The sequence below is a fragment of the Paramisgurnus dabryanus genome, chromosome 24, assembly GCF_030506205.2.
Source record: "Paramisgurnus dabryanus chromosome 24, PD_genome_1.1, whole genome shotgun sequence".
Classification (NCBI taxonomy): Eukaryota; Metazoa; Chordata; class Actinopteri; order Cypriniformes; family Cobitidae; genus Paramisgurnus; species Paramisgurnus dabryanus.
In genome coordinates this window covers 4,621,607-4,643,126 of record NC_133360.1, presented here as the reverse complement: position 1 = coordinate 4,643,126, position 21,520 = coordinate 4,621,607, and the positions used below count along the sequence as shown (strand labels likewise).

The 21,520-nt window shown below is 40.1% G+C and overlaps 1 protein-coding gene across 2 annotated transcripts in view; it reads right to left on the bottom strand.

Moving 5' to 3' along the window:
• Positions 1-21,520, bottom strand: part of LOC135721226 (uncharacterized) — a 165,508-nt gene that overhangs the window by 84,405 nt on the left and 59,583 nt on the right. The window lies entirely within an intron of this gene.

Here is a 21,520-nt window from a genome sequence, read left to right as displayed (position 1 = left end):
GTGTGGACAGGAGGGTCATAAGCAATCAAGATGCCCTAGTAATATATCAGCCCATGCTAATGTGTGCACTGTCCCCAGATCTAGTTGCTTAGTGACTCCCGCTTTACTGCCCTGTATTGATGTGGCCCTTAATGGGAGAAAGGTGAGGGCTCTTGTGGACACTGGAAGTATGCAGTCATTAGTACATTCTGATTTGGTGCCTTTCGATCTAAGGAGTCATACTTCTATAGCCCAGATTTGTTGTGTTCATGGGGAGGAAAGACAGTATCCTACCGCAAGTGTTCAAATTGAACTGCAAGGACAGGCTTATTTATTGGAGGTAGCAGTAGTGGAAAACTTGCCATATCCAATAATTCTGGGCCGAGACTTGCCCACTCTAGTGGATTTACTTCCTAGTGTTATTGACAGTACTGGTAAGGAATGTAGTGTAGCGCTGACCCGTGCTAGGGCTCATGAACAGGATAAGGATGATCACTACCTACGTATGTTACCTTACTTTAATGTTGATTTGGAAGTGCAGCCAGGCAAGCTTAGGAAATCTAAAAGACAAAAGAGACTAGAAAAGTTAAATTTTTCAGCAGCTCATTGTGATGAATCGGTTGTAGAACCAGACATGGGCCCATTAGAAATCCCTCAGGAGATTGGGTTGTTACAGCAGGAGGATTCAGTGATTGGCCCCTTATATAGGCAGGTTCAGGAAGAACAAGATAAAGGCCAGACAGCAGGTGTTTCAGGGAATCTAATGTGTATCAAAGATGGCGTGCTTTATAAAGGGAAAGGTTTAGATGCACGAATAGTAGTCCCCCAGAAGGCAAAGGATATTGTGCTTGAGTTGGGCCATTCCATTCCCTGGGCTGGCCATTTAGGCAGACAGAAGACATTAGCTCGAGTGAGTCGTCATTTTTTTTGGCCAAATATGAATAAAGATGTGTCAGACTTTTGCACAACCTGTCCTCAATGTCAGAAGACTGCCCTTAGAGGTCCTCCTAGAGCCCCTTTAACGTCACTTCCAGTGATTGGTGTGCCCTTTGAACAGTTAGGGATGGATGTGGTAGGGCCATTAGAGCGAAGTAAAGCCGGAAATCGCTTTATGTTGGTAATTACAGATTATGCAACTAGATATCCTGAAGTTTTTCCCCTCAAGACTGTAAAGGCTAGGACGGTTGCAATTTGTTTAATGCAGGTGTTTTCTCGAATGGGGTTTCCTAAAACTATCTTAACTGATCAGGGATCAAATTTTATGTCCAAGCTTTTACGACAAGTGTACCGTTTGCTATGTATTAAGGGCATAAGAACTACACCTTGTCACCCGCAGACTGATGGTCTAACGGAGAGGTTCAATCAAACACTAAAGCAAATGTTACGCAAGTATGTTAGTGAATCTGGAGCTGACTGGGATCAGTGGATTCCCTATTTGTTATTTGCATACAGAGAAGTCCCACAGGCTTCTACTGGATTCTCTCCCTTTGAACTGTTGTATGGCCGAAATGTACGAGGTCCTTTGTCTCTATTGAAGGAGAGTTGGATGGGAAGCCAGGAGGCCCAAGAATTGCAGCATGTTCTCTCTTATGTCCTCCAGATGAGAGAGAAGTTGAAGACCATGACTCAACTGGCCCAGTCAAACCTAGATCAAGCACAGCAACGTCAGCGGCAATATTATGATCAAAAGGCCAAAGTCAGAAGTTTTGAGGCTGGAGAAAAGGTACTGGTAATGTTGCCCAGTGACACAAGTAAACTGCTTGCCAAGTGGCAGGGGCCTTTTGAAGTGGTCCGTCGACTTGGGCCTACTACTTATGAAGTCATCAATCCTGGAAAACGTCGTTCAAAGCGAGTACTGCATGTAAATTTGCTCAAGAAATGGCATGAGAGGCTGCCCCAAACATCGGATGTGTTTATGATTCGCCGGGTGGATGATGAGGATGAGGTAGAGGAACAGTACCTGCCACTGCCTTTCAGTAACACTCTTGACTTTAGCCATCTTCCAGTTGCTCAGCAGTTACAGCTTAAGCAGGCTTGTGACACAGGGGTGTGCCAAGAGAAACCGGGACGCACCACTTTGATCCAACATAACATCACTTTGCATAAAGGAGCTGTCACTCGCCGTAAGAGTTATAGAATTCCTGAGCGTCTGTTACCAACATTGAAGGAAGAAGTGGATCAAATGTTATCCATGGGTATCATTGAGTCATCTAGCAGTGAGTGGTGTAGCCCAGTAGTCCTAGTCCCTAAAAAGGATGGGAGTTTACGCTTTTGTGTGGACTTCAGATATCTGAATTCAGTGTCCAAATTTGACTCCTACCCTACCCCACGGATAGATGACTTGATTGATCATCTTGGAAGGGCTCGGTGGATAACTACTCTTGATTTATGTAAAGGGTACTGGCAAGTCCCATTGGCTGATAGTGCAAAAGAATTGACAGCTTTTAAGACACCTTGGGGACTATTCCATTTTTGCACTATGCCTTTTGGCCTCTATGGGGCACCAGCTACATTTCAACGATTGATGAATCAAGTGTTGTCTGGACTGGAAGAGTTTGCTGCTGCATACTTAGATGATGTTGTCATCTTTAGTTCATCCTGGGCAGAACATCTTGAGCATCTCAAAGAGGTGCTGCACCGTATTCAACTTGCTGGCCTTACCATCAATGCCCGTAAATGTGCGATAGCCAAGAAGGAAACTGATTACTTGGGGTATGTCATTGGAGGTGGAGTCATTAGGCCCCAGATTCAAAAGCTGCAGGCAATTCAAGATTGTCCCCTTCCTCAAACCAAAACTCAAGTTCGAGCATTCCTAGGGATGGCTGGGTGGTATAGACGATTTGTACCCAATTTTGCTGCTAGAGCTGCAGCCTTAACAGATTTGACACGAAAGTGCAATCCTATCCAAATTCATTGGACTGAGGAGGCTAGGAATGCCTTCCAGGACATCAAACATGCTTTATGTAAGGATCCAGTACTGTCCTGCCCAAATTTTGAAGAACTTTTTGTTTTGCAGACTGATGCATCCAATACAGGCATAGGGGCTGTGCTGTTGCAAGGATAACTTGGAAATAGGCATCCAGTGGCCTATATAAGTCGAAAGCTGTATCCCAGAGAGGTGAAATATTCTACAGTAGAGAAGGAATGCCTAGCAGTAAAATGGGCCCTGGATACGTTTAGATATTACCTTCTTGGCAGACAGTTTCTCCTTGAAACTGACCACCGGCCACTGCAGTGGATGGATCGCATGAGAGACTCAAATGCTCGAATTACTCAGTGGTACTTGTCTATGCAACCATATCGTTTTACTGTTCAGCACGTACACCAGGAAAGAGTACTGTTACTGCTGATTTCCTTTCTCGCCTGCCGGCTTGAAAATAGGTGGGGGGAATGTGATGGTCACATTATGACCACACAGAGAACTGGGACTTGAACATGGACATTATATTTAATTACACCTTCACACAAACACAAAGAAATAAGACACAAGATTTTGTATTGTTATTTTTATTATAATTATCAATGGTCCAGTAAAATGAATGTATTTGTCATTGTGGTGTTTGTCTTATAGTCCTATATCTCTGGGAAAGTAGTGGCGGGAATCCTTTGTTCCATTTTGTTTGGGAGTCTACCAATGTTAATTAAACTCCTGGGATTTTTCATTGTTCAGGATATTGTGAACTACTTGGTAAGATATTGTAAAAGAAGTACAATTTTCTAATTATTGTGATCAAATACTTTTCCCAGAATTAATGTTTATAGGACTTGTGTTTACTGTTTTCTGTGAGTTGCCCTCCCCATGGGGAAAATGGCGCTGGCCGCCAGTATAAATGTGTGTGTTTGGAGTGGGGTTTTTTTTGTGTCTGCTGCTGTGAAGTGTGGCTGGAAGGCTGCAGGTATTTCTGGTATTTTCTGTTATTTTGTTTTGTATTTTGCTTTACTAATTTTTGGGAATTTTTTTGAACTTGTTTTGAATTGGTATTTTGTAACATTAGTTTGAACTTACTTTGGAAGATTTTTGAATATATTTCCTTATATTTTTGCTCTTTATTGGACATGTTTTTGCTATTTCTGGGATTATTTTTGACTTCTTTTTGGAATAAACACTTTGACATTTCTCACACTGTCTGTTTAATTTGGCCATATATTTTTTGGTACCCCTTAGGGGGTTACCATTACAACCACGATTCAGACGCGCCCCTGCTTTGCAATCGTGCAGCTGGCAAAGTGAAAGTGTAGCTATACACCAAGCACATGATGAATCCTTTGCCCAATGTCAGTGGTGGGAATGTTACATGGGGTCGGAGAATTCATCGGGTTAGCAGGCGTGTTACAGGTGTGGGGAATGAGGCTGGAGGTAATATGCGCGTCCAGTCTTTTTACCGTGCAAGCAATGTAGAGCGAGCTGCGTCTTCCCGAGCGGGCCCTGGGAGTCTGTCGGGTGAGCGGCCGACTTCCAGTGCTCCGTCCCGTGCACCTCATCACAATCACGGCGACAGTAAAGGCAATAGTCCCAGCTGTGCAAATTCTGTCCACTCGGGGCGCATGCGAGGCAGATCTGGCCATGCGGCTCGTAGCAGGAGCAGAGGCGGTGTTACACGGGGCAGAGGAGCCATTATGCATAACGTTAGTCTATCGATGCGCAGATCAGTTTGTTTACTACTTACTATTTACCTGAGCATTCAGTATTGTGCAATATAGCATACAGAAGGTTAGGGACATTTTGGGGGGAAAGAAGTGCTGCATTTTATCATTCAAACATGTGACTTTTCATGAAAATTCAAGATGGCTGCCACATATGACGTCATAATATGCAAATTTAATGGGACATTTTATTCCCCTCCATAAAGTGTGTCATCCTTAATATTTCTCTAATTTACAGAAAGTCTCTATCTCTTATCACGTTTAAGATATAGCCTTTTGAAAGTAACATGTCAAAATTAAACGTTTTAGGAAAAAACCTCTGGCGCCTAAAGGGTTAAACTCAAAAGATAAATACAATTTCATGTTATTATAGTTAATATGTTTAATTATAATTTTTCAAAGCAGATACGAAGTCAAAATGGCCTATTGCATCATCCCGTAAATAACTGCGCAAAACTTATGGATACTCCAATCAATGCTTTAAATTTCTGCTGTCCATTTACATAATCAAGATGATAATAAGACTTTTTTGATCTCGAGCTGGAGAAATTAGTTTACAGTATTAGGGAATCACGCTGTAAGTAAGCGCTCACCTGCCTGACTGCCGTCACTTTGGTACTTCTTTCCTCTCGCAAAATTCTTGGAGATTCCCATCTGTCACTGCTGCACTGAAGTTTTATGCTTTACTAATGTATGTGTGGTGCTCCCAAGTCCAACAAACGCCACATGATTGATTTTAAAATGTGATTTTAGATGGTGGCATTTCCTCACTACGAAAGTCAGACATTTAGGTGTCTACAGGCGATCACGCTAGCCTTCATAACGAGAGTTGGCCCATTATAGTTTTAAATAATTGTTATGCTATTATTATCATCACCAATGCGCATTTCGTGCATGTGGCTCTGAGATTTCCTTGAGATTTTGTTATACGCACAGTGAGTAAGTTGGTACTGTTTCATGACATGCAAGAAATATCAGAGCGCATGACGCGCTTACATTAATGGCTTCATGTTTAAGAAGGTTTCTTTAATAATTATATTTATTATATTAAACAATCAGACATGCCCACATTATAAACCCCTATATATGTTTAATGGACCATCCCTCCCCCTTGTGCTGAAAGCAGTTTTTTCTAGAAGCCCTTGAACCAGGGTTTTTTGCAGGTTTCACCAAGTCTAATTTAAGACTTTTTAAGACCTTTTTAAGGCCATAATGAATGAAATTTAAGACCTATATCACGACAATGAAGTCCAATTTTATAGTCCAGTGTACATGTATCCGTGTGTTTTTTTTAGAACCTTTTATCTTTCATGACAAACAAGGTGTATTTTCTAGAGGTGTGACAAGACACTTGCTCAACAAGATGAAATGAGATTGGGTTCACGAGAATAAGATCAGACAAGATTTTTACACTTTGCTGATATTAAGGTGAAGTTTTTCACCTTAAACGTCATACAAGGTTTTAAGAAATCCCCAATGATAAAGAAAAATAGCATTTTAATGAACTAAAATCACATTATTTTAAAATGTTTTAACCAATCCCTGGGTGTTTTATTAACAGTTATTTTGGTAAATGATGATGATCAAGTAATATGATATTTTTTCTTGGGACAAAACAATGGCAGGGAAATATTTTATGGCAAAAATAGAAATAGCTAAATTTGATGAGACATTGGCGCGTCTAATGCACAGGATATGCAAGCAGTGGGCTTTCATGCATGACAGAGTAAAAGACCACATCATTAAATTCTTATATATCATATAATACTTAGATATTTACATAGACCGAGTAAACAACTTAGAATTAAACAAAGCTTTTAATGTTTTAATTCAGAACTGTTAGAATTAATCAGCAAACTATTACCTTTGTGCAAACCCAACAGGCTTTGTTTTATTTGAATACAATTTGTTTTGTGTATTTGGGTTAATGTGGTTTTACTTATTTATTTGTATAATCGAGAATGAAACCAGGAGTAAAAGGGAAATGGAGTGTAGGAGACCTATTATCAGATCCACCCTCCGGAGCAAAGGGGGTGCTAATGCACCAATAAGCTGGATGTCAACCGCCGTTAAAAGAGAAGAACAAGAGGTTTCGTTCGTTGGCAGTGGAGCCAAACGTTGATCGGATGACTGACGGAGCATAAGCCGCGGTGCTTAAAACTGCTTATGCAGATGTTTAGCATGTCGTGGTGCTCTTTAGGGCTACTCTGCTGTAGGCACAACAGAAATGAGAGATGCCGGGTGTTTTCGACAGGTTTCTGCAGCGGCTTTAATGCCCACTGTTCCCAGTTTTAAAACTTTCTTGCAAAATAAACAACGGACCCCATGCGCTAACGGGTGTTTACCACGGAGCAAAATCAGGATTAAGTAAACAATTTTCATTAAATGTGCACTTCCCCATAACTAAAACTCACACTTTTCTCCATTTGCTTATACCCGGTCCATGCACTTTAGCGAACTACCCGCAAACTTGTGCTTTAGTAGATTCCACCTATCAGTTTTGCTTGACACATGACGAACATGTATAAAACAATTACAATGTTCTTGGCAGTGTTGGTTGGACAACATTTGAAGACCTTTGATACGCGAATTTAAGACATTTTAATGATAATTAAGGCCTTATTTTCATACTACAGAATTTAAGAAGTTTTAAGACTTTTTAAAGGAGCGGTGAATCAAATACTCAATTTTAACTTGATAATTTGTTATATAAGAGGTCATCATACTTAAATAAACATCCTGCAAGTTTCAGAACTGAAAACGTCCATGCTACTGAAATATAACAGTTTTTGGCACCAAGCCAGTATTACAGCCAAGTGTGGAATTTGGAGAAATATGACGTCAAAGTAGAATTGAAGCACCTCCCAAAAGCCAAATACAACGATCACTTTGTAGCCCCGCCCACAGTTTCGCGTGACACGTGTGTCTCAACAATCAGTAAACATGTCTTTAAAGATTGCCAAATGTAACCAAAATGACTTTTAAATAAAAAAAATTCTAAGAGACTTTTATTTTGACGCGGTGATCTGTTATGATAGAGTAACCATGGATACGGAGTCTTGGGTTGTGGAAGAACCGCGTAGGAACAACAAAGAAGCTGAATACTTTAATTCGGAGGCTCGGAACCTAATATTAGAAATGCGTGGATAAAGGTTGTTTTTTAAGAAGTTACAGCTCGTGTGGGGAGTGTTTGATTACTTTGTGTACTGCGGATTCATTTGTAAAGAAGCAAGTCGATGCTGGATTTGCAGAGAGACTGTGATTAAAAGCACCACTTATATTGGATCTGACAACAATGACACAGCAGTAAGTAAGACATTTTACTTTATTTAATTTACTGCGTTTCACTATTGCTTTGTTAGAAGAGATCGCTTGATATGTCCTGTTGTAACATACATGTCTAAACACGTATGTTTGACTGTTTTAATATACTTAAAACATTAAACGATTAATAAAGGTGCAACACTTAACAATACAACTGTAATATAACGATAGAAATATACAAAGTTAGTGATAAGGATGGACTTACCAGCCGCAATTTAGATTCTGATGCCCGCTTACTGTGTTTTATACGGTAATTTTAGGCATGTTGCGTTTGAACGGTCCAACACTCAACAAAGCTTTTTTTATCATATAACTGTGGTATGTAACATTACGTGTATCTAAGAGCAACCTCACAAGCACAATAGAAATATACAAAGTTATTGATAAGGATTTATCAGCCGCAGTTTATAATCTGATGCGCGCTTACTGTGTTGTATACGGTACTTTAGTCACGTTGAGTTTAAAGTTTTGTTTCTACTTTAATATACGTATTGTCATTTATGTGTATCATCTTTAGCACCCAGAATCTTTTGTGGCTCAAACATATTTGTGTTCGGCTGCTATTTTCACACATTAATGTTTTTATAACATTTCCCCACATGTAATGACAGGTAATGAAGCCGTCCAATCATAGCAGTGGGTGTTTACGTCCAGGTCTTCAATGTGGCCGCCCCTTCAAACTAAGCTTTTCTCCAGAGAGCAACTAATCCATGTTACAAAATATCATATAACTTATTGCTTTTGATGTTTTTGAATGTAAAAACAATGCGAACATCATAAGTAGACATCAGACAACAGTATAAAACAATAAAATCGACAAATTCACCGACCCTTTAAGGATCCGCGGACACCCTGTTGAACACAGAATGGAAGACAATAAATTATGATTAACAATGACTTTTGTGATTATTTCATATCATACACCATATGCACTTCTGTAACACCAGCTAAATAAATAAATAATGAAAATATAAAAAAGTGCGGTGATGACCTCAGCACCGTGGTAGGCATCACATTACTGCAGTAATGCGGTTATCTTCACAGCCCTAGCTGTGCGCACAGAGCAGGTGATAAGTGGGTAAGCAAACCTGACCCACTGCAACACTCACTGTTTTCCAGGTCCGACCACCAGCAGTAAACACGTGCACAGAACATGTGCATGCAACAGGTGCACACAATTCATGGCTGAGGTTGGGTAGAAGATTTGGAAACCCCAGGCACACCAGCCTGACTTCATGCTCCAACAAATCTCATCCGGCCAAGTGAAACAAACCAACCAAACAGTGGTCAGTGTGCTAGAAACATGTCAGTGAAAAGCCTGAAGTGTAACTCCCCCTGGTGCTTTTTATCAGCATGACACAAGCCAACCAACCATTGTGTTTGACCTGATGACTAAATGACATTTGACACTGATATGACACCTGTCATGCCAGCCACAAGACTCCAACCTTGTCATATCCACACCACTCACCAGTACCTCGATGGATTAAACAGGTGCTGGACCACTAGGGCTGTGACGATTCATCGCGTTCCCCATTAAAAAGTCCTGCCTAAAATCGATTCTGAATCGCAAGACTCCGATTCTGTGTTTCATGCACAGCTTGTACGTGTACTATGGCTCTGTGATCAGTAGGAAGTCCTTATCAATCTAATATCACTATGAGTTTGAGTCATGTATAATGTGAATTTTCAAACAAAATCATTCAAAATATTCTTTATTATCATGAAAATACCTGAAACAATCTAGAGAACATCGATATAAATATTCCTTTAGACATTTCCTGGAATAGCGTTTGTAATTAGCCTGACGTTGTCATACTCAATTCTAGTCAGAATTTGAGTCTGATACCGCTCCATTGAGCTATAATTATGAGGCGTGTCTCAACCGAAAAATGCCTCTGCACTCAATTGGATAGACCTACGACCAATCAGAGCAACGGGGTGTGAGACGTATGTTGAAATGACGTATTTGCAGCTTGACCGAACTGCTAGTTATTTCGCTACGACACACACTACAAGTCTGAGTTTGCGAACGTACATCAACACCTACTATGTTTACAACATTTCATTTATATCACATTAAGTCATACAGTAAGATTATCTCTTACCATTTGTACATTAGTTGAACTTCATCCACGACGATACCCATTACGTTTGCTTGTTATATCCATCTCGTCGTGCACACCGAGTTGCATCGCCGTGATACCCATTTTAGTTGCTTCTTTAACTTGATCTTTCATAAGTGCGACAACTTTTGTCGAATCCCGTAGGACGGCAAAAACATCAACAAATGCCTTGCTCGCGTTTCTCTGTTCCTCTTTTAAAATCAATGCTCTGTCGATATCTTTTAGAACAGACTCAATGTCAGAGTCCACACATCTGATTTCTACCGCGGCAGCCATTTCGTTGTAAACAACAGATTCAACACACGCGCTCTTTGGTGACGTGGTTGATTTACGTTACTGATCATCTGTCCATCATCATATAAAGCCCGCCCTGACAATTTGATTGGTTCGACCAGCTTTGGGTCGAGCATAGTAGCAACTCAACGGTGAAACTCCAGACCGATCTTCCCGTTCCTCAAAATGTTGTGGGCGGGGCTAAGATCGGCTGGCACCCAGGCTAGTTTGTAATCCTACTTCTTCTGTGGCACAATGGCGTTTCTACACGAGAATGCCCTCTAGCCTTTGGATGTGGCGGCATTTCACCATAATTCATTCAAATTCATTCATTGAGAAAACGCGCATTTGCACGATAAATCCTCACAGCCCCATGGACCACAACATTTGCTTCACCCAGCAACAGCTAAAAGTGAGTCCTTACGGACCACAGGCAGAGTACGACCAGCATTTCCACGAGAGGATCATATGAGAGACAAGCTTTGGTATTATACTTATGCCCAGCTATTTCTGACAATGTCTTTCCTGTATCACCCCTCCATTCGCTACAACACGCGTGCACGTCTTCTGAGTGAGATGTGTTGACTTTACCTGGGCTGTGAAGACCCATTGGTAGAATTAACTGGGCACAGTTGATGCATCATGCAAATGAGTGATTAAAACCAAAGTCAATGGTTAAAACCCGATTGCAGTTCCCGCACATGCGCGAATACTTTTAAAAACATTCTGGTCGCAGGCAGGAGCTCTTGGTGCCCCCCTATTGCCTGGTACCCCAGGGCACTTACCCAATCCCGTCTATGGATAATCCGGCCCTAATTAGCCTGCTAGACGAATCGTAAAAACAGTAAAATGTAAGCACTGGTAGCACAAAATGAACATATCTTACCTAAAATCTAAATTTGGTTTAAACACAAGTAATTCAATCAAATTCTGTCTATATACTAAAGGTGGATATTGTTTATATATCTGCCTACAATAGATAGATATCCACACATTCATCCATCCATAATCCTTCATCTAAACATCCTTGTATTACGCAATAATGGATATAAATTGATTTTTTTGAAAGGGCTGCACAATTAAGACAAAAAATTATAATTGTCTAGTTATTTTCCTCTGATATTGTATTAACAGTTATCATTTTGATAGATAGTATTTACATTGTTTTCATTTCATTATCATTGTATATCCGAGGCTTCGTTGTAACACTGTGTGGCAACTAACCCAGCTGTGTAAAAATGTTTTCAATACCAGCTATCAGTAACTAGGAGTTGCTGACATGTTTCAAAATTATGTTATGTTTTAGGTTACAAGACAGTGATTATTATGAGGTTGGATTTGGTGACTTAGACACCCAACTCAGAAATTGAGAAAAAAAAAACTTAAGATAAAGAAATTTACTTTAATGCCTTCAAAACACTCTTTGATCAACATCTTAACCAAAACACATCAAAACTTCACAAATTCACAGGAGATCTTCTGACAGTAAGAAAACAAAACAAAAGCACAGATTGCTCGGCCTTGTATAAATATGAAACAATTATACAAAATCTATAATTATATCAACAACAGATGACTACCACTGTTATCAGTGTAATTTCTATCTTAAACTAGTGGTAATGCAAATACAGTGTAGCAGTGCAGAAGTTGGCATACTTTCCAGTGAGTCTAGTTCTGTAAACACTGACACACTGCAGTGGTGGTTAGAAGTTCTGTCCTCCTGTCTTTAAAAATATACTTTCATACATTTAAATGTAATTCACTGTAAAACCTAATGGTGCATTCACACGGTCCGTCAGCGTTAACGCTTAACGGAAGGCTTGTCTGAAGCGTGGCCAACAGCCAATCACTGTGGCCGCAACACAAGCTCCGGTCTTTCATAAACGTAATTGGCTGGCTCTGCCTAGGTTATTTGCATAAGGCGATATGATTGGCTGACACACGCGTTGCCGCTTGAAAAGTTGAGAAATGTTCAACTTCTGCCGCGAGCAACGGCACTGCCGCGGCGCCGACGGATCCACAATTCAGTTCGCCAACGCTTGACGTCACCCATTAAAAGTGAATGGGAAGCGTCAACGTTTACGCCCCGTGTGAATGCGGCGTAACAGTGTAAGTCACTAAACGAAATAAGTTTATTTAACTTAATGTTTTAAAAAAAAGTTCATTTCACTCAATAAAAACTGTGATATGAACTCCAAAACTGCAAATGATTAACCATAACTTAAACCGAATAAGTACTACATTAAAAATGAACTTAAACTGAATAAGTACTGAATAACTGAATCATACATTCTCCCTCACACACACCTGAAGTAAATAATGCGCTTTAATATTTGACACGTGCACATCCCCCACATCTCTCACGGAGTTTCACAGAGCAGCAACAGCCAGGACACAGACATGAGGAGCTAACAGGTAAGTAAGCGGCTGCATATTTGAAAAAAAAACACCTAACCCTAAAAAAATTCTAAAAAAGGTTTCTCAGCTGTTTTTTTGTAGTATTAGGTGTGCCTAATAACATACTAAAAGTTTACCAAAGCTTGACCACTAGAAAGCTGTAATTTTCAAGATGGTGTCCAAGACAGGCATGAATCCATTAAAATATCCCAACTCCTTCATTATTTGAGCTAGCCAAGTAATATTGGTGTCTAACCCCATGATTACGGGGTCTATGAATCCATTGGACTTTGATTATTGATTATATACTTATGGAATGCATGATTTTGTGAGATTACTGTAAGGTTTTATCTTTGTTTGGGGTGAACCAAAAAATGTAAACGATGTAGCCTATGCCATGTAACTCCTACTCAATATGTGTTTTTAGACACATACCCTTTTCTTGCTAAAACACAGACTTGACATTCAATGTAAAATGTATTGCAGCAAAAAATAACTTAAATTGGAGTTGTGTAACTTTAATCATAAACAACTCTGAATTAGCCCGAACAGAGGCATGTGTGTGAGCCCTCTAAAATGGTTATTAATTTCAATTTGAATAAGGTATTACATATGTGATGCATCCTCTACAGATGTTTTGAGTGTAAAAGTGGCATTATACTAAACCTAACAAAACTAAATTAACAAATGTTAGCAATTAAGAAGATGGTGGAAGAGAATACTGGCATGTGATATTGCTTGTCTCATTGAAATGTTTTTGGCAGCACAGTGTATTCCATTTTGTTCAAACAAAATACATCCTTGACTACTTAAATCACACACCCCCACCCAGATGTGGAAATGGAAACTGGTTGGCAACCAGGATGAAGCTTTTCAGCTCACTTTTGGGGGCTTTTACTAGGTACAGTACGTAGTAAACAATACTTTTTTTAGTACAGCCTCAGTTGAGGTTCCAAGCCAACTGAGCTTATGCTAAACATGATGTAAAAGCACTGTATATAACTGATTGGTCTGAGAGAATCGTCATTACCAGCGTAATCGCTAAATGCAAGATTAGTTTTACCGTAGGAGCTGATGGTGTAGTGGGCAGCGCTCCAACATGGGGTGCTTTCGCACTTTCTGGGACCCGAGTTCGATACCCGGCTTGTGGTCATTTGCCGATCCCTTACCCTTTCTCCTCCCTGTACTTTCTTGTCCTCTACTCCATCACTGACGATTTCGCTTCTTTCTTTGTGAAGGAAACTAACACTATCAGCAGTCCGTTCTCTGCGCTGCCACCTCTCAAACTTCTGATGCATGCTTGCTCCCCTCTTTCTCTCTTCTAGCAGAACCAGATGTTTCCACAATCTTTGTTAATAACCACCTGACTACCTGCCCGCTAGATCCCGTACCCACCCATCTCCTTCAGGCCATTCCTCCAATGTTTATTCCTGCTCTCACCCACAAGACCAATTTAATCTCTTTCCACTGGTACATTCCCCACAGCTCTTAAAGAGGCCCGAATAACACCACTGCTGAAGAAACCCAAAATTAATCCTGCAATGCTAGAAAACTACAGACCAGTACCTCTCCTTGCCTTCATTGCCAAGACTCTTGAGCGTGTGGTTTTAGACCAGCTGTCCTCCTTCTTCACACAAAATAACCTCATAGACAGCAACCAGTCTGGTTTCAAGAGCCGTCACTACACTGAAAATGCGCTGCTCTCAGTCATGGAAGCTCTAAAGCAGACAAGGGCAAATAATCTGTACTGACCTTACTCCCCTATCTGCCACTGTTGACATTGTCAATCCCCACATCCTCCTGTCGACCCTCAAGGCTATGGTTGTCTCTGGCATGGCGCTACTATGGTTCAGGTCTTACCTCTCAGGGAGGTCATTTAGAGTATTCTGGAGAGGTGAAGTCTCTGAACCCCAAGGTCTCAATACCGGGGTACCTCAAGGCTCAGTGCTTGGACCACTGCTCTTTTCTATAACATTGACATGGCATTCCTGGGTTCTATAATTCGAGAAACATGGGTTTTCCTACCTCTGCTATGCCACTCTGGATGAAGGATTATCATCTCCAGCTGAACTTCGCAAAGACAAAACTGCTTGTCATATCATCTGGCCCTAAGGGCGCACTCACATTATCCAAACCAAACCTTGCCCCAGTGCGATTGTCACCCCTCCCTACTCCCCCAGATGCACGCACTCACACTGTACTTCTTATCGATCCGAGTCCAGGTGCGCTTTCGTCTTAAAGATGCGATTGTTTGAAAAAAGCAGGAAGTAAAGCTCTCTCTTAACACTGGAACCCACCTGAATTAGGGGTGTAACGATACACCAATTGCACGGTTCGGATCGGTTTACGGTTTTGGAGCCACGGTTCGGTCCGATTCGGTTTGCTGTGGATGTAGGGTTCCTGTCATTTTACCAGCAGTGCTAAGGAACAATAGATTAACTTAACTTAATAACAACGACAAAAATAACTTGACGTTTTCTTTATTAACTTTGGCAAACAAACTTAAAATCAATTAAACTTTAACTTTAGTAATGCAGGACTGTAATTAGCTGTTTATCAGGTGATGAATATCATTCCTAGCTAAAATGCTGAAAATGTTACTGTTGAAGTCAACTAATGCATGAAATAAATGTACTATGAATCTGTAAATCTGAGTAAAATGTGGGTTTATTATCAGTAATGAACTAATCAAGGTAATCATCACACACACGCACGCAGGCGCACACACACACACCAGAGGTCGCGTTAAGGCGGGCGTACACGGTGCGATTTTTGCTGTCGTAGGGGCTCGCATGCGATTTTTTCCCCTCGGAAGCAAATCGTTCATGCTCGTATGCTCGCGGCTCGCACCGTGTGAGAGGAATTACGAGCCGAGCCAAGCAGGTTACGAGCACCTCACGACCTCCCGATAATTTTTAAACATGTCGGTATAAATTCGTAGTGTTGGTGCGGGTGAACGAGACGATCTGGCAAAGCACTTGAAGTTGACCAATCAGAATGTACAAAACACAGAAGAAGAAAGACAAATGTGGCACTGCTACCTCAAATCTGGACGACAACTCTATGATTTGCGCACACACACACTCCGGTGACCGGACATCATGACAAATATGACAGGTCCTTTCAGTGACGACCTCTTGATCAGCTTCTTTGCCTGAAAAACCTGTCATACGTGTTTTTGTGATGTCAGGCCACAGCTTTGGATGTGTGTGGAAAAAGGAGGGAGTGTAGTTGTTTTAGGCTATACTGCTGTTCTGATTAGGCTATAAGGGCTACCACAATGCATAAAACGAGGGCTAGGCTACTTTTTAATATTAAAACTTTTTTGTTTTACTTGTTGATTTTTCTTTACTTGTTAATACGTTTTATCATTATTTACAATCTAAACATAAAATAAGCCAACTAAAATATGTAATAAATAAATATAAAAATTATTAGTCTCCGTGCAGAGACCACTGGTTTAAACAGTACAGGGTGGACAAAGAATGTCGCAATTTTTGTGTAATCCAAGCTGTGCCAAAGTCGCTGTAGTACAGTTTCATAAATGAATGGATATTAAAAGGGCTGTCGCGACAGAGAATAAAAAGCAACGGAATGTCCATGTTTAATAGGCTATAAGATATGCATTTATTGTTTTACACTTTTTATACGTAATAAATGCAAAATAAATTGTCAACGAACAAGAGAGTACATTAAACATGATCATCATACGCGGAGACGACGTTTTCCACATTATTATGGAGCTTCGAGTGAGCTTAAACGTTTTTGTTCGGTGTTTTTACATATATATTTTTTTACATATTTTCGACCAAAGGAACACACGATATAGCCCAATGTAAGTTGTTATGGTAGCCTTAGATTGTTCTGAAATGATGAGAATATTTAAATGACTAAAAATGTAGGCTATCTCTGAAACTTTATTTAAATTATGATTAATTTGTTTTCATACTATATTTGTATTGCTATGTATTAATATACATAGGCCTACTGAGAAAATGCCATATATTAATATGCAATGCCTTCTATATGGTATTTATTTTGTACAGTTACAGGAGCACAAATGCTCACTTTTACTTCAAGACACCTCATTGACCGAGGGTCCGTACATTTGCACTATAATGCAAACAAGCCTAGACAATGTGCTTTATATTAAATTAAATGATTTCCGTTTTACAAATTAATATTTGCTGTAGATGTATTGTCTTAATTTAATCATAAAGGGAAAGACGTGTAACGTTAGCTTACCTTGCATTTTACCTCATTGCTCATCATTCTGCATTTACAAATAAATAAATAGGCTCACTGAATTTGTTTTTAAAACGGTCATATTTATAAAAAAGCAACAATATGTAACATTAATAATAGCAATATAGATATTATACTTGGCACTACAATCATGATATATTAAGACGGTAAAACCGCATATGCGCTAGCACGAACAATCCCAGCCAGAGAAATTCCTTCACCGCAATTTCGGAATCCATAAATAGAAATAAAAAAGAACTGAAATTCCAGGCTGTTTTCTGCACTTAAGCCAATATATTTGCCGTATATTCTTCTTGTTTTATTTTTTTGTACATTCTGCTACAACGAAAGGTAGCCTACTTCATACTCAAAGGTGCGAAAATGCTTACGTCAGAATTCGTCAAGTCGTACAGTAAAATCTTGTCTTGCGTGACTGCGTACGAATTATTTTCGCATAAACTCACTCGTGTCGTGAGAATTATTTTCGCATAAACTCACTCTTCCCGACCGTCAGAATTCGCACCGTGTACGCCCAACTTTAGACTTTCACTTTTAAAAATTCTGCCATCACTTATTATTCAACATTTCATGCTTTAATTATAAAAAAATTTTTGTTTACATGTTCATTTTTAATCATGGACTTACAAAAAAGGCATTCAAGTTAAAATGTGTTTATTATTTGTGAAGAAGAGAACAGATAAACAGACACCATGCATCACTTTACATGTTTAACATCATGAAACAGATGAATTAATGTTTTTTTTTCTCACAGTGACAGCGTAGGCGATTAAACACGCGATCTTGTGCTGAACAGGCAAAAATAAACAAATCAAATCTCTGTTGCGATTAAAATAGCAACAAACGTGTAAACCCCGTGTTTTTACCTCAGACAGACGACGTCTTGTTACATTTTTACTTTTGTTCTGGAGAATGATCTCGCGCTCTTCTATTTCACTTCGGTTAACCCGATCTGACACGCAAGCACACACACACGCGAACGCAAGCACACGCACACAGTTACGACAGATTGTGTGTGATTTGTCTACGACACGAATTCCATTCCTGTACTCCACTGAAAACCCAAAATGTTCCCACACAAGAGACTAAAATGTGTCCGGGGGATCTGCAATCTCAGGCGGAGCAGCCATCCTGTGACCTGCGCTCACTCCCAAGTCACGTGATATGACATGACATGCACTTGGAAAACAGTAACTTTGGAATATACTATTTAGAACAGCATTTAAAAAGCTCGTATTAGTCGTTACTAATACAATTTAATCAAATATATGCAAATATATTTTTTTATAAATAGATTAGTTAGTCAGAGATAAGTGACATTAACCTCAACAATGGGCAGCAGGAGGCGTGAGAGTACCGCGACACGGCACAGGAGGTTCGCGATTCGTATCGTGGGTGGTGTATCGCGATCGTTCGGTTCGGTTCGTAATATCGTTACAAGGACTTAAAAGGGTGGAGGCCCCTGGGCTTGAATAAATTTTGGGCTCTACACTTTCAGAACAAAAGCTGTCACTGGGACGGTACCCTTTAAATGGTTCCTAATATTGACCATTTAGGTACAGATATAGGTACATTTGTACCCATTATATGCACTCTTTAGGTACAAAGGTGTACTACTTGAAAGGGTACCACCCCAGTGACAGCTTGTGTAAATTATCTTCTGAGAGTGCACACATACAGTAAACAACCTAAAATAAAAAATATATCATAGAACTATATTTTAGGAAAGTTTCCAGACAGGGTTTAGATTAATCCAGCACTAGGCCTATTGCTAGGTTATATTAGGGAATTCAAGTAGTTTTTACAAACAAACCTTACAAAAAACATTACTGGTGTGTGCGTCAAACATGCATTTTAGTCTGGAACTAGGATAAGACCTGTCTAGGAAACTGCCCCTATGTCTCTATAGCAGAACAGAAGCCCAGTCTAAAATTAAATCATGTATTTTAAGGGATGTCACAAATCCAAATTAATCATGCACATTAAAAAATACCCCATAACAACATTTAAAATCATTATGTTAGACTTAGCTTAAGAAAATAATGATATGTCTTGATAAACATTCACCTTATTACACACCATATAATGTTATAAACATAATAAACAAGTGTATTTTGTGCATATAGCCTAAGTGGTGCAGTGTTTAACAATGAAAAACAAAAGATTTTAGGATGTAATTTAATAATTATGACAAGACCATCATGTAATATTAGACACCAAAAACCAAAGTGGAGAAGATGATCATTAATTAATTTTTGCGTCTGATATGAACGTAATACATTAAAACCTTGAACGTAGATATAAAAATGAACACTTTTCAGAAGTTTAAACTGTGATTCTGTTAGCAAACATGCTGAAAGAGAAACTACAGGAAAGTTAGGCTAGCTAGTGGATTATATCAAAAACCATCAGGACATCAACATGGCCATAATTTAGTGCATCCTCACCTCCAGATGAAGTAATAAACTGGACTGATGATTTAAATGTTGACATAGTCATATGTGCGTTGTTAACTCTCCGGATTTTGTTATGTTTCGTAGCTCTGCTTCACTCGTTTATTTCTCCACAGGCACTGTTTGGTTAGTGTCGTGAGAGCTGCAGACTGCGAGCAGATTGGATTTCATTTGGCGCTACGCAGACCGCTTGGTGATGTCAAAGTACCGCGAGAGCGATTAGAAAGCAGACTTCTCTGTGTGATTTCTCGAATTGCTCTCGCGGTACTCTGATGTCATTCTTTTGGCTTTTGTTGAACAACATGAATACACCCGTCTGCTTTACAGTCACTTTTGCGCCGTGATAATTTGATTTCATATGATGATCGGATCGAGCAGTGCCCCATGAAGTCAAATGCACTAAATAGCCGACTGTATATGAGGTTAAACCCATCAAAGTAGCAAGTGGAGCATGCGAATGGTGAGTGATTCAGATGTCAACTTATGAATGAAAGTGTCAAAGGTTTGTCACACACTGTTAAGGATTTTCACACTTTTTTAAATGGGTATACGGAAATCCTTGACCATTAGTGGGTAAATTGCATATAACGGCGTATCACGTTAGATTACAAACAAACAAGAAAAAACAGAGTTACAAGACCATAGCCTATAGCAGAGATGGGCAACTTCGGTCCTGGAGGGCCGGTGTCCTGCAGAGTTTAGCTCCAACCACAATTAAAAACACCTGAAGCAGCCAATTAAGGTCTTACTAGGCATACTAAAAACATTTAGGCAGGTGCTGAGGCAAGTTGGAGCTAAACTCTGCAGGACACCGGCCCTCCAGGACCGAAGTTGCCCATCCCTGGCCTATAGTAATCTTTTTCATACTGAGCGCTTCATTTTCGCGTTGCTCTTTCTCATTATCTGTAAAGCTCATTCATGACTCCCCTACAACCCTCCCCTTCTCATACAACCCTAACCGTAATGATAAGTCTGTGTTTTTTATTTACAAACAGCCCTCTCACATGTCATCATATTGCTTAGTTGATCTGTCACGTGTGCAGCTCGGACATTCACGTAACCCCGCTGTGCGCATTAAAAGGTTTTTACGGAGGCAGATGAACGTGAGTGGTCGCGCAACTGACGTCTTCACCTTTTGAATTGCGCCTGAGCGCAATTCACCGCGCTCCGGCCCACCTCTGCAACCCGGCCGTGGCGCGATTAACCAATCCGCGCCCGGGCACGGAACAGAGCGATCACACTAGTCAAACAAACCAGGCTTTGGGGGTCAAACGCGCCCGAGCGCGGTTTGGTTTGGATAGTGTGAGTGCGCCCTTAGATTCATCACAATCTTTTCATTCAACTTGGTTCTTTGACCATTACGCCTTTCCGGACAGCCAGAAACCTGGGTTTGGTCAGTGATGGTCAGCTTAGTTTCACAGAGCATGTTGCCAGCACCGCCCTCTCTTGTAGATTCATTCTCTACAACATTAGTAAAATTAGACCTTTTCTATCTGAGTACTACACAAGTTCTAGTCCCAGGCTCTTGTCCTGTCCAGACTGGACTACTGCAATGTACTCCCAGCTGAAGTGGTACTAAACTTAATAGAAAAGGTAACCAAGCCAAAGTAAAGGGAGTTTGCACGACCTGGCCTGTGGGGTCTATGCAATGGAAAGACTGCTGCTCCAGAAAGCCTACTGCAGATGATCCACTGTAATTGCACAACAGTCTGCCGAACACAACAGTGCAGTTGCAGGGCATATGGACTACTTGTGGACCATGTCAAGTTGGGAATTGTGAGAATCACTATAATCAACCTCTATGGGAGAAAGAGTGTGACGACTAATGGTAAATCTAGTTAAGGTCACAGTGCAAAAAAGTATACAAAATAAACCAGAAGAAGAGGAAACAACTGAAGTAAATAGAAAAGATATATATAAATAAGAAAAGTATTAAAAGGCAAAAAAAAAACATTCTAAAATTTAAAAAATAAATAAATAAAAGGGGTTAACGGTACTGGGCCTTCACAAATTTTACAGTACCACACAGTTCTAATGAATTTTTTTTTTTTTGAAATCAAA